This window comes from Hypanus sabinus, chromosome 20 (genome assembly GCF_030144855.1).
Source record: "Hypanus sabinus isolate sHypSab1 chromosome 20, sHypSab1.hap1, whole genome shotgun sequence".
Taxonomy (NCBI): Eukaryota; Metazoa; Chordata; class Chondrichthyes; order Myliobatiformes; family Dasyatidae; genus Hypanus; species Hypanus sabinus.
This window is the reverse complement of record NC_082725.1, coordinates 26,559,833-26,572,052: the sequence shown is the minus strand read 5'-3', so window position 1 is coordinate 26,572,052 and position 12,220 is coordinate 26,559,833. Positions and strand designations below refer to the sequence as shown.

Sequence of the window (12,220 nt, the reverse complement as noted above, 5' to 3'; positions counted from 1 at the left end):
AGTTGTTAGTTGGTAAAAGCCTTTAGCCTCAACCCCTATCCCACTCCTGCAATTCACTCTTCTCTCTCTTATCCATTTGACTTCTCCCCTTTCCTGTCTCTGCCTCCTCTGCCCTTTCAGTTGTACATTATCAAGGCATGATTCTTGGAGTTCGTGCCTTCCAGCAGTTGGCCTAGTGGAAGTTAAGGATTATGGTCCTCTAATAGGAACCTTTTATCTGCATGCTATTGGTTCATTTTTGCATGAACGACAGATCTATCAGAGAAAAAAATATGCATATTGTGTATTATGAAAATAAAAGAACTTCAGTTTAGAATTCTCTGGATTGCTGTCATTGTTAAGCATCGCTGTTATATCAACAGCTCTTTAATTCTTAAGGATCATAGAACCATAGAACATTACAGAACAGAAACAGGACTTTTGGCCCTTCTTGGCTGTGCTGAACCATTTTTCTGCCTAGTCCCAATGACCTGCACCTAGACCATATCCCTCTACACACATCCATGTACCTGTCCAAGTTTTTCTTAAATGTTAAAAGTGAGACTGCATTTACCACTTCATCTGGCAGCTTATTCCACACTCCTACTACACTCTGTGTGAAGAAACTCCCCTAATGTTCCCTTTAAACTTTTTCCCATTTCAACTTTAACCCACATCCTCTGTTTTTTTTTCTCCCCTAGCCTCAGTGGAAAAAGCCTGCTTGTATTCATTCTATCTATACCCATCATAATTTTATATACCTCTATCAAATCTCCCCTCATTCTTCTAAGCTCCAGGGAATAAAGTCCTAAAATGTTCACCCTTTCTTTGTAACTCAGTTTCTCAAGTCCCGGCAACATCCTTGTAAACCTTCTCTGCACTCTTTCAACCTTATTAATATCCTTCCTGCAATTCGGTGACCAAAACTGCACACAATACTCCAAATTCGGCCTCACCAATGTCTTATACAACCTCACCATAACATTCCAATTCTTATACTCAATACTTTGATTTATAAGGGCTAATGTGCCAAAAGCTCTCTTTATGACCCTATCTACCTATGATGCCACTTCCAGGGAATTATGTATCTGTACTCCCAGATCCCTCTGTTCTACTGCACTACTCAGTGTCCTACCATTTACCTTGTATGCTGTACCTTGGTTTGTCCATCCAAAGTGCAATACCTCACACTTGTCTGCATTAAGCTCCATCTGCCATTTGTCAGCCCATTTTTTCAGCTGGACAAATCCCTCTGCAAGCTTTGAAAACCTTCCTCACTGTCCACTATACCTCCAATCTTTGTATCATCAGTAAATTTGCTGATCCAATTTACCACATTATCATCCAGATCACTGATGTAGATGACAAATAACAATGGACCCAGCACTGATCCCTGTGGCTCACCACTCGTCACAGGCCTCCACTCAGAGAAGCAATCCTCCACTATCACTCAGAAAGGTGATTTTTCTGCTCACTTTAATCCCTGTCAAACAGCTATGGCTCCGTGGATTTTTCTGAATACCCTATAACAAAGTTTACTCTGTTTATTTAGCAATGAGGTTTCCCTGTATGTCCATATCCCTTTACACATTAAACTTCCTGAAACTACACACAATATTCCAAAAATTAATTTCTCTAAAAATCTTCTACAAGTTCAAGCAATTTATTTTAATTTACACTCAAATTTCCTTGCTCTCCATTCTTGTACATGATTAATCTAGTTGGCAGCATACAAACATGTGCTGTGATGGATCAACATTCACAGTTCCCACAACTGGGTGAGCCTTTTAGTTTCAGGTGTAAAGGAATTATCTGCTGATTAAACTTATCTCAACACAAGGTATCATTGACTTCAATGGAACTGGACGCCTGAAGGTAAATATCTTCCAAAACTGTTTTACATTATTATGCCAGAGACCAAGGATAATTCCACCCAATTTCACCCTCTCCCTACCCTTTCACTTGGACATCCCAACTTTGATAACAGAAACTTTCTTATAATTTTGTGGTTTCTCTTTCAATAAGCATCATATTGCATCAAAGTTGTTTAAAATGCATTTGTTATCCCTTAGTCAATAAATCATAACCCTGTGATTCCACTTGCTTTCAAAGCTTCACTTAACTGTGCTATAACTAAATTGTGCATGTAAAGAATGTTTGCTTGTTATCATTTCCTAACAAAATAAACACCAGAGCTCCCAGACAAACTCCTGTATGCTTTACTTTATACCCAAATGTAAACTAGAGAATCCTGTATTAATCATTAGTTTTTGGTTGTTAAAAGTAAACTTCAATTCATCTGGAAAATCAATCCTCACTGTTGTAAGGTTCATACTTCTTTAGAAAACTTATTAGAGAAACATTATCAAATGCCTTTTGGACATTCAATCTAGGTCCTCAATCCACTAATTCAGTTTTCTTCTGGTAAAGTAACCACTTACTGAGGTATTACCTATTGCTGCTAGAACACATTAACATTGATTATAACACCTGACATTGACTTTTCTCTCTGCACAGATGCAGATGGCTTGCAATGGATTCTCAATATTTTATGAGCTCCTTTCTGATTTCCAGAATTCACATGTGAGGTAGAAATTGTTCCTAAATTTTATGTTCTCTGTTCACAATGAAATAATTTATGTGTTTTGAAGTCCAAATGTCTGTAATTCAGTTCCATTGACTTCAGAGAGATTGAATTTTAAAAACAGCAAGGCTAAAATACATAATATTACCACGGCATAAATGCAGTGGGGGAAGAAAAGTGAGACAAATTTCACAATTCAATTTGTTTCTTCTAGTTTGCTCCTGGGTGGATGCTGAGTATTGGTTCTGGCTCCTGAACTCTTCAGATAGCCATTGATTGAACCAGATAATCATCTAAGAGGGTTTCCTTCCTAGAATGAATGCTCTCTGTTTTATAAATTTCAAATTGTGCTTTCATTGAATATTGGGTTTAAGTTCGCAGTCCTATAGATTTTCTTTGTCATCCTTATCAGCTTACAGCAAAGCATTGACAATCTTACATTACAGATGGATCTGTTTTGATGTTTGACTTTATGGTGTCAGTAGTTTACTGCCCTGTAAGAAGACTAAACAAAAATGAGAGCAGTGTCTGAATCATGATTATGTTTTGAAGAAACTTGAGATGTGGGACCATAAAAATGAAAATAGCAAAGTATCATCTTCTTGTCTCTGTCATCTCCAAAACTGTCTTTTAAAAGATATATATGTATAAAGTTGAGCCCCCATTAGGAACAGAGTACTATCCATTTCTGTCAAGTTCACAACTTTAATTGGATGGAATACATTTGACAATATGGCCAAACCTATGTTTTGGGTTTAGTGGCAAATTATGACTGCACTGTAAAGGGTGGGAACTTAATGATAAATCACTTACTTCTTTTATCATGAGGCCATATTTGGCCGCCTCCCAAACATGGTCAGAGTGAGCGTGAGAGTTTACTATATTATAAATAATAAAAGATACTTGGCAAAGAGGAAAAAGTCGGAAGAGATACCCTGTTGAGACTGAATTGTTAACAGCAGGATTTCGATATTAGCAGTTCTTCTGTTAAGATCGTGTCCTAAATATTTAATAATATAAATTCACTTTATGAAAGAAAATCATAAAAGACCAATATAATTCTTACTTTGTACCAAAGGCATCTGGGATATACTTCAGCTGTTTTTTCTTCCCTTACACCATTATCCTATTCAGTTAAGACAAGGCCCAAAGTGGGGGAGATCTGAGGGCTTTTTGGGCACTTTTACAATTGCACCCAATGATGAGAGAGGCCTATGACACCTGTTCACTTCAACAGCACCAACATATTTTAACAACTACTTTTTAGAGCAGTAACTAGAAGGAACACAGAAAGGATAAATTATTGACTTTTAGCTTGCTGTTTGACATAATGAGTCCAGATTTCTGATTAACCCCTTGCAAGCCACCTTCCTACACTGTAAATAAGTAAGCTTTGCACCTTTTCCTTAAACAACATGATTAAGTAAAGTACTGCAGATGCTGGAAAATCAGCAACACAGATAGAGAGTGTTGGGAATGCTCAGCTAGTCAGGCAGCATCTGCATGACAGAAACCATTTCAGGTTAATAGCCTTTCATCAGAGTTATGATGAAAGGTGAGTAACTGAAATTAGTCCGCATATCCCACGTTCAAGGGATTCTACACATCCCCCACATGTCTACCTTAATCACATCATTAGTAAACACAGGAGATCAGTGGTAATACAAGAAACATTTATGGGGATTGGGAAGCTGAGAGAAAACATGATAAAGGCAAATTAGTGGGGTCACTTAGACTCAATGATCATAAACTCTCATTAATCTTATTTAGAGCTAAGCCTTTCACACTCGCACTCTCCTCTATTGTTCCTTGCTTATTATGACTATCTTTTCCTGCATTCGTTTCCTGCACTGTACCTGCACCCATTCAGAGAGCTGACCAAACTAATTCCCCACGGTGAAATAAAATTCCAGTGATCGCAAGTTTGAACTGAGGCAGACTGAATGGATTCCCTGATCAAAGATCAGTAAAGCAGAACTACATTTTTTTTTGCGTGAAGTTATTAAGAGCAGGAAGTTTTTTCTCCCCCGAGTTCCGATTTCCAAACGTCATGCCGAAAAGCCGAGCAAACGAGCAAGTTGAGAACCACGAGTATTAACCCTAACACAATCCTACACTCTGATTCTGTTAGCTTACAGAGGTTTGCACCAGTGATGCAGTATAGAATCTTTGCACAGATCAGACTGCCTAATCTTAATTACTTCACTGAAACACATGGCCATGTGTTGATAATTCTTGGATAGTTTTCTAATTGGCAACCCAGATTCAAAAAGAAACAGCCACGGGGGGGGGGGGGGGGGGGGGATGAACTGCGGCACTCAAAGAGTACTCAGAATACAGGTTCCTTCGCTAAAAAGGGGATAAATTGTTCGTCTGGTCAACGGACGAAATGCTGTTTTTATTCTTCTGAAAATCGAATACCACACCAGCTAGAAAATGATCACCTCCCCTTTACTTCTACGCAGCATAAGATTCACAAGGGCAAAATAATGGTGATTCGCTGCGGAACAAATCCAAAATCATAGGGGTGAAATACAACGGAACAAACTGTCAACTCACGCTTTATTGGTGCCTAACGTTACTTCTGCACTGAAACGCAAGCTAGCCAGATGAAAGACACTTACCTTAATTGAAACTCAGGGTTGACGGAGCTGCACACTCGAATGCGGTCAGCACTGTTTGTACAAGTGGAATCCTTCAATATCAGGTCTGATCTTCATAGAAACTTCGCTGAGCTCAGAGTAGAAAGAAACGGAGGAGCAGATCCCTTTGCGATCTCAGGGCACATTGCGTGCACCATGTTTCATTCAGTTGTTTGCATGTACATTTAGCACTCAGAAGCCCGTGACTCCTCCGGCGCACTCCTGTCCGTTCCCCTGAGCCGCGGGATGTTCGCTGACCTGATTAATAAATCAAAAGCATATCCCCCGTGCCGAGTGCTTTTTGGTCATTGTGGGTCTTTCCGAGGAGAGGCTGTGTCACTTGGGAATCCTGTCTGTTCCAGGCTGATAGCTTTGGAAATGTCGGGGGTGAGGGTGGGGGGAAGGGGGCGGTGAAGACGTTTAGTTAAAGTGAGCGCTAATCATAAAGGGTTTGTCTCAAAACATCGCGTACCGATACACTGTGATACAACCGGAGAGATTTTGGAGCCATTGGCTGTGTCCGGGTAACCTGCCTCCCTCCCGGTTCAAAGCTACACAGGAGAATTTATGTATTAATAAAGCCGCCAGTGCAGCTTTAAACAGTCTTAAGGCATGCAGTCGCCGCTCTTAAAAATTTATTGGAATCCAGTAGAATGGAAAATATAGCAGGGACAAAAGAGAAAATTAAAAGCTGCTCCTGTCTTGCAGCAGTGTAATAACGACGCAAAAAGCAAGTGCTCATACTTTCAGGCTGGAAAAGCATATAAGCCATTCTGGTGTCACATTTATTCAGGGAAGATAATTCAAAGATGTTGAACTCAATTTATTCACCAAAATATGCTGTCAACATATCTACTTGGGTTTGCCAGCAGTTTTACCTTATCACATTCTGGACATCGTTTTCCAGGAGTCATGCTGGAATGACATCACCGGGAACTTTCACACCCTCTGTTAACATTACAGACACCGTCACCAGCTGCCTATTTATCAAAGACCCGCACTGGCTTAAATTTATATGAAAATATACTTCTGCTGCTTTCGTTTTTCATTTTATCAGCAGTAGTGCTGAGGGGTGAGTTACTTTTGGTTTTAATGTGCTGAGTGAAGTGACTGACAGCAGGAGACTTGTTCATAACTTCCTGCCACAGCAGAATAGAGATATATTATTAGTACTCTTGGATGGGAGGGAGTATGTCAAGACTCTGAAACAGTAATGGTCATAGATTTTGGCTTCAGCTCCTTTAGTTCACCATATGAAATATGATATTATCTGAGCTCTTCAATTCGGTTTCAGATTCCCAATTGCTCTATGCATTCTGTGATCAGTGATTGAAGAGTACAGCATATTTTGGGGGCACTAAGCATGGCCTTTCAAAGAGATGGCCAGGAATCCCTACAGTTCTGGAATCATAGGTTCATGGAAATTGTCAGCAGAGTATGAGATCACTTAAGTTCATACCAAAAAAAAACAGGAAAACACAGTAGGTTGTTCACACTTCCCATCACTTGACCTCTAGTCTTGTAAATGATGCATTTCATATGCCTAACCATATCTATAGGTATATGTTGTTAAATATGTTGACATTTCCTACTACCATTTCTGTCTTAGCTAGTGGATAAAAACTGATAAAAATTAATCCTCTAAAACCTATCATCAATTACCTTAAATCTAGGCATGAGGTATTGCCTGAGGGAAAGAGTGAAGAATGAAATCTCTACATTTTATATACTCTGAACTATCACAGTGTACTTTCTGTATTTACATGATATATTGACTATATTGATTGTAGATACGCTGTTTAAGAATGTCATACAGTTTTATTTTAAAATGGATGAAAATAAAATAAGTAAGTCTGCAGTAAGATGAAACAACGCTTCGGATTATGATATGGCAATAAAGAATAACAGCCTATATATCGGTCTAATATTTCCACAAGAGAGAACTTCAACCCCTTGCAATGAAGTGTTGATAATATTGAAGAATGAAAGATTAATGTGTTTGAGTGACATCCTTTAGTCCAAGATTTCATCGCAGGCATTAATCTGTTTATTTTAAATCAGTTAATGTCTCTACTAAAATAGCAGAAGAAGAATGACACACGAATTTTAAACATTTCAGCTGTTTATATTGCCATTGGTACATTTTAGTGAAATTAATTTAAGGAATGTAAAATTGGGTTATATTTTAAGTCATATTGAATTAGTTTTCTTTTAAATCATTTTGAAGATAAAATCTCTATAAAAATATGATTTTATTTTATCTAGATTTGTAATCGAGAGTTTAATTTTAACCAACAGCAGAGAAAATTGCAATGATTATTTTTTGATTTAAAAATAACATGGAAGATAACAAATGAATAGGCCATTCAACCTAACCAATCTATTGATGTTTACACAACATGTTTGAAGCACATGTTTTAATCTTGTTTTGGATCTCAAAGATAAAAACCAGGTCCAGCATCTCAGTAGGGAGAAAAACAAGAAGTTGCATAAGGTTACAAGAGACACTGCAGAGTAGAGTCTGTTATGGTATACCACCCAATTACCCAGATACATCCAACAACAACATTTAGGAAGGTTAAAGCTATGCTGGGAAAAGCACCTTGCTTGAATGACACTTCATACTCCACACATTCATTCACTCCACCACTGGTGTACAGTGGCTGCAGTGTGCACAACCTATAATCTACATTACATTCACTCAACTAGACTAATCCAGTAGCATCTTTCAAGCCCTCAAATCATATCAATGAGGACAGAAACATCTGGAAGATTGGTGATCAACTGTCAATATTCCCCTCTACGTTGTACAGCAACCCAACTGGAAATATATCATCATTCTACTCTTGGTGTAAATCATGGAGTCAGAGATTCATGGAATTTGACTGCATGGAAATTGGCCCCCTAAACCCATCATGATTATTTTTTACACCCATCTACACACATGGTAGATTTCCCTGTATTAACACCATGCCTATCTATATGCTTGTCTACTTCAGAAGGAATATCGGTGTTTCAGAAGACAGCTCCATGCCATCGCCTAGAGCAGAATTTGAGAAAGCCAGCCAGTACTAGTCTTGCCAAAGATGACCAAAATCCTCAAGAAAATGAATAAGAGGAAAATGAAATAAGAATGAATAGTTAGTCTTTAGTGAGACTTTGGAGTTGTCTTCTAAAGCCACCACACAATCATCATCATTGCCATTATTATGTGATATGACACCCATACAATACAGAGTCCTAATGTTGGTGGGGAAGAGAGGTCAGAGGGGTCAGAGGCAAAAGTAGTCTCCATATTTGTCTGAGATTTATTAATTTGTTGCCTTTATTTTCCAAGCCAAAACCTTCATGAGCTCTCTCCAAAGTTTGTGACATCAGACACTGAATGTCACAATAGATATGCGATGAAATCAGATGAAATACATTAGATAACTAACACTGGCAGTGCTAGTAATGTACACTGTGGTCTATTAATTTCCTGTTGTATTATGTACATTCCTATCTGAGGATTTTACATCATTTCTTACAAAGTGGTGGATTAAGACTCATTGCAGAGAAGTGGATGATTGTATGTGTTACAATGTGTTTGAAGAAGAAGAAATTTGCATCACATTCTAAATTTCAGGCTATTAATGAGTAATGGTGGACATAAAAACATTCAACATATAAATGCACAAATGTGATGGGACTGAGGTAACAATACAGCAAATAATATTTTGGAAATAAATATTAGTGTTCTTACTTATGAGTTTGATATGAGATTTGGGACTGATTCAGACATAGTTAATACTAAAGTTTACATAAATTAATTCCATTTGTGGAACCATCTAGATAAAGAGAGGAAGCAATTGAAATGAATTAGACCAAGAATGGCGTGCCATTTAACAATATGTTACTGGAGGAAACTCTGGATCTTCTACTCAATGCCGAAAATATAATTAGCAAAACAACAATGAAGGAGATATCTTTCAATTGAATATGGTGAGCACTTACTCATGTGCACTGCAGAAAGTAAACATGGAAAATGTGCAGTTGAAGTAACACTGGACATCCAAAATTGCTTGTAGAATAACTACCAATAACTAGGAAGAATGGAACTCCAAAGGGGACAATGACGGGGGTGGACCACAAAGCAAAAGCCGAGAAAGTTGGACTACAGATGACATTAGGCCAGAGAAGAAAAGATGTAATATCCCCAGAAAATATCATTGGTGATATTGACCCCCCCAATTTCACTGCTGTTGCTTGGACTCCTAGAGTTGATTCCTACCAAAACACTTACACTACAAAGGTTTATAGAATAGTATTCTACAAGATCAAATCACACTAAATTAGGCTGATAATTCTGTCCCATGGATTTTAAACTTAAACCCAGAATTTCAATTTTGCTCTCTCAGTCCACAGCGACAACTCTACTGGAACTGTATCTCTATGGACTGTCTGACTCTTAATTTCCATATTTATCTGACAGTTAATTATTTATAGTTCTTTTCCAAGCCAAAGATCTCACATGGTTACCTCAGAGGTGCAAGTGCCATTAATGTTACCCAAAGTATAGGAGAGATCTATTGAAATATGTTGAACAATTGGTGCTGACAATAACAAATTCAGAATGATATTTATTGACAGCAGGCAAAGCCAACTTATATTGCAGCCTGTCAATTGATTATTACATTATTAGTGCTCCTGTCTAAGGATTTTAAATCATTTCTGCACTGTGGTGCATCAAGACTCAATGTAATGCTACTTTATCACTTCAGATTAATACCAATAATGATACACAAGTTGTGGAGAGCAATGCAGTTGCCAATATCAGTATTTTTATTTGATTTAAACAACCACCTCCACTTTCACTCTGTGTAACTGAGACAATGAAATCCATTCCATAACAAAAATATTAGAATAAGTCACATGAGTTGAGAACAATCAAGGTATATGTACCACAATGCAGTGTTGGGAGAGTTGTAGGAAGCCCACTAAGCAGGTTGTGTTTCTCAGACTTCCCTCTTTGAGCCCATTCCCTGGACTGCCTCCAATCCTTTGGGGTAATTCTTTGAGCTTAATGGCACAACTGTGCTTCTCAATATGGCTATCATCATGACCCATTACAGGAGCACTATGTATGCAGGGTCCTTAGCATTGTCTGTGATCCCTCCCATCCGTCCAACTATCTCTTTGACTCCCTGTCATCAGGCAGGATATACCATTAGGATGTGAAGGAGCTTCTTCCCCCAGGCCCTGAGACTACTGAACTCCCAACCACCAACCAGGTTTCATCACATATGAAATGCCAGTAGAGTTATACTGGTTACTTTTTAACTTGTATATTTACCTTATTTTTGTGAATTTACTTATGGTAATATTACTTTATGTGTTATATATGTGAGTTATATGTACTGTGTTGTGCACCTTGGTCCAGAGGAACGTTACTCCGTTTGGCGGTGGACAGTTGAATGACAATAAACTGAACTAGAACAAGACGTCCAAATATTTGCTTGAAAGCTACCCTCTGCAGGAACAATAGGATAATAGGAAGCGCTCACTTGTCACTGCAGCACATCCATTTCTTTAGTTACAGTCACAGATTGATAATGTCAGCTCAATGATATCATCAAAATAGTGACAGCTGCTGCCTGCTTCTCAACTACTGACGTGAGGAACCTTTCTTTAAAGAATGGCCCAATCATTCACGAACAGATTATAAGCATGAACTTAAAAATCAGAATTTATAATCCATGCTATCAAATAAGAAGGAAGTTTTAATTTGTGTTTCAATACATGTGCTCTTCACAGATGTTACTTATAATGTTTTAAAATTTTATTACAGGAGATCACTTTCACTTGATTATCTTATTACCCATTTAGGAACTTTTGTCAAGCTCATGGAACTATAGATTTCTGTCAATACCAACGCTTCTAAAGGTGCTAGCTGGTACACCGTGACTGCAGGCATTGACATCTTTATAGGTGCTGTCACTTTTACTGCACTTGCAAATTCAATAGGTACCAACTGTTATTCAAGCAATGGAATTTGTACAGCCACTGGCAACTTCAAAGTGTCAGCCTATCTAAAAAGACTTCTGAATGTGCCACTTATTTAGGGTTTTTCAGGTCTATAGGCTACAACTGTTCTGAGGACACTTGTTAAGTGGAGACTCCTGCAGTTATGCCATAGCTGTACTGTGAGCATGACTCACTTTAAAGATTCTATATATTGTACCAGTTCTCCAGACTCTTCTTTAGAACGTAGACCATACAACACTATGGCACAATACAGATCTTTTGGCCCATGATATTGTGCCTACCTTTTAACCTACTCTAAGATCGATCTAGCGATTCCCTTCTACATAATCCTCCAACAGATGCCTAGAGTTCTGTAAAGATGATCAGCCCCACGGGCACTAACAGGCATGATTCATGTCCACAAGTCACTCCTAATGTGTGATTGTAGGTAGTGAATGATTCAACTGCAGGAGTAGGTAACAATTTGAGAAGAGTTGAACTTTAACTTCACCTGACAGTTCCACATCACTGAGAAGTAATGAGCCAAAAGAACAACAGTCATTTTTCTCCTCCTCATTTGGGGTAGGTAATATTAAACCCAACTGCAGTCAACTTAATATAGAGCAGAAATTAAACTAGTGGCCTTCCTCATCTTTGTAATTCAGCATCAACCTGCTCTGTTCATTCATCTACTGAGTCACTGAAGCAACTGATTGCTGTTGCACATTGAAATTGAATTTACTTTGAATAGTTATGTTCCTAGATCAGAAAAATAATTAGCTGCAAGCTTGGAAAAATAAACCAACCCGATGAAAGTAATTCGCAGCTTTCTCAACTCATGGGCATCTTACTTTTTGACATCAGGATTGCTTATTCTTGATTGATCCCTATTCCATATCTTAATTATACGTTAATGGACTAAGTCTGAGTTCCAGCAGGTAGCTGAGATTACACTAATCATCAGTTTGCTCACTGGAGACATGGCTAAGATGGTCTTAGTGGATACAGAGGA

At 38.2% G+C, this 12,220-nt stretch overlaps 1 protein-coding gene across 2 annotated transcripts in view; it reads right to left on the bottom strand.

Annotated features, from left to right (window-relative positions):
- LOC132378383 (cadherin-12-like) overlaps positions 1-5,562 on the bottom strand; it is a 401,775-nt gene extending 396,213 nt beyond the window's left edge. For both annotated transcript variants that reach the window (XM_059945256.1, XM_059945257.1), the window contains exon 1: positions 5,188-5,562. The gene's annotated coding sequence lies outside the window, so the exon portion shown is untranslated. The remainder of the gene's footprint in view (positions 1-5,187) is intronic.
- Positions 5,563-12,220: the final 6,658 nt, after the last annotated feature.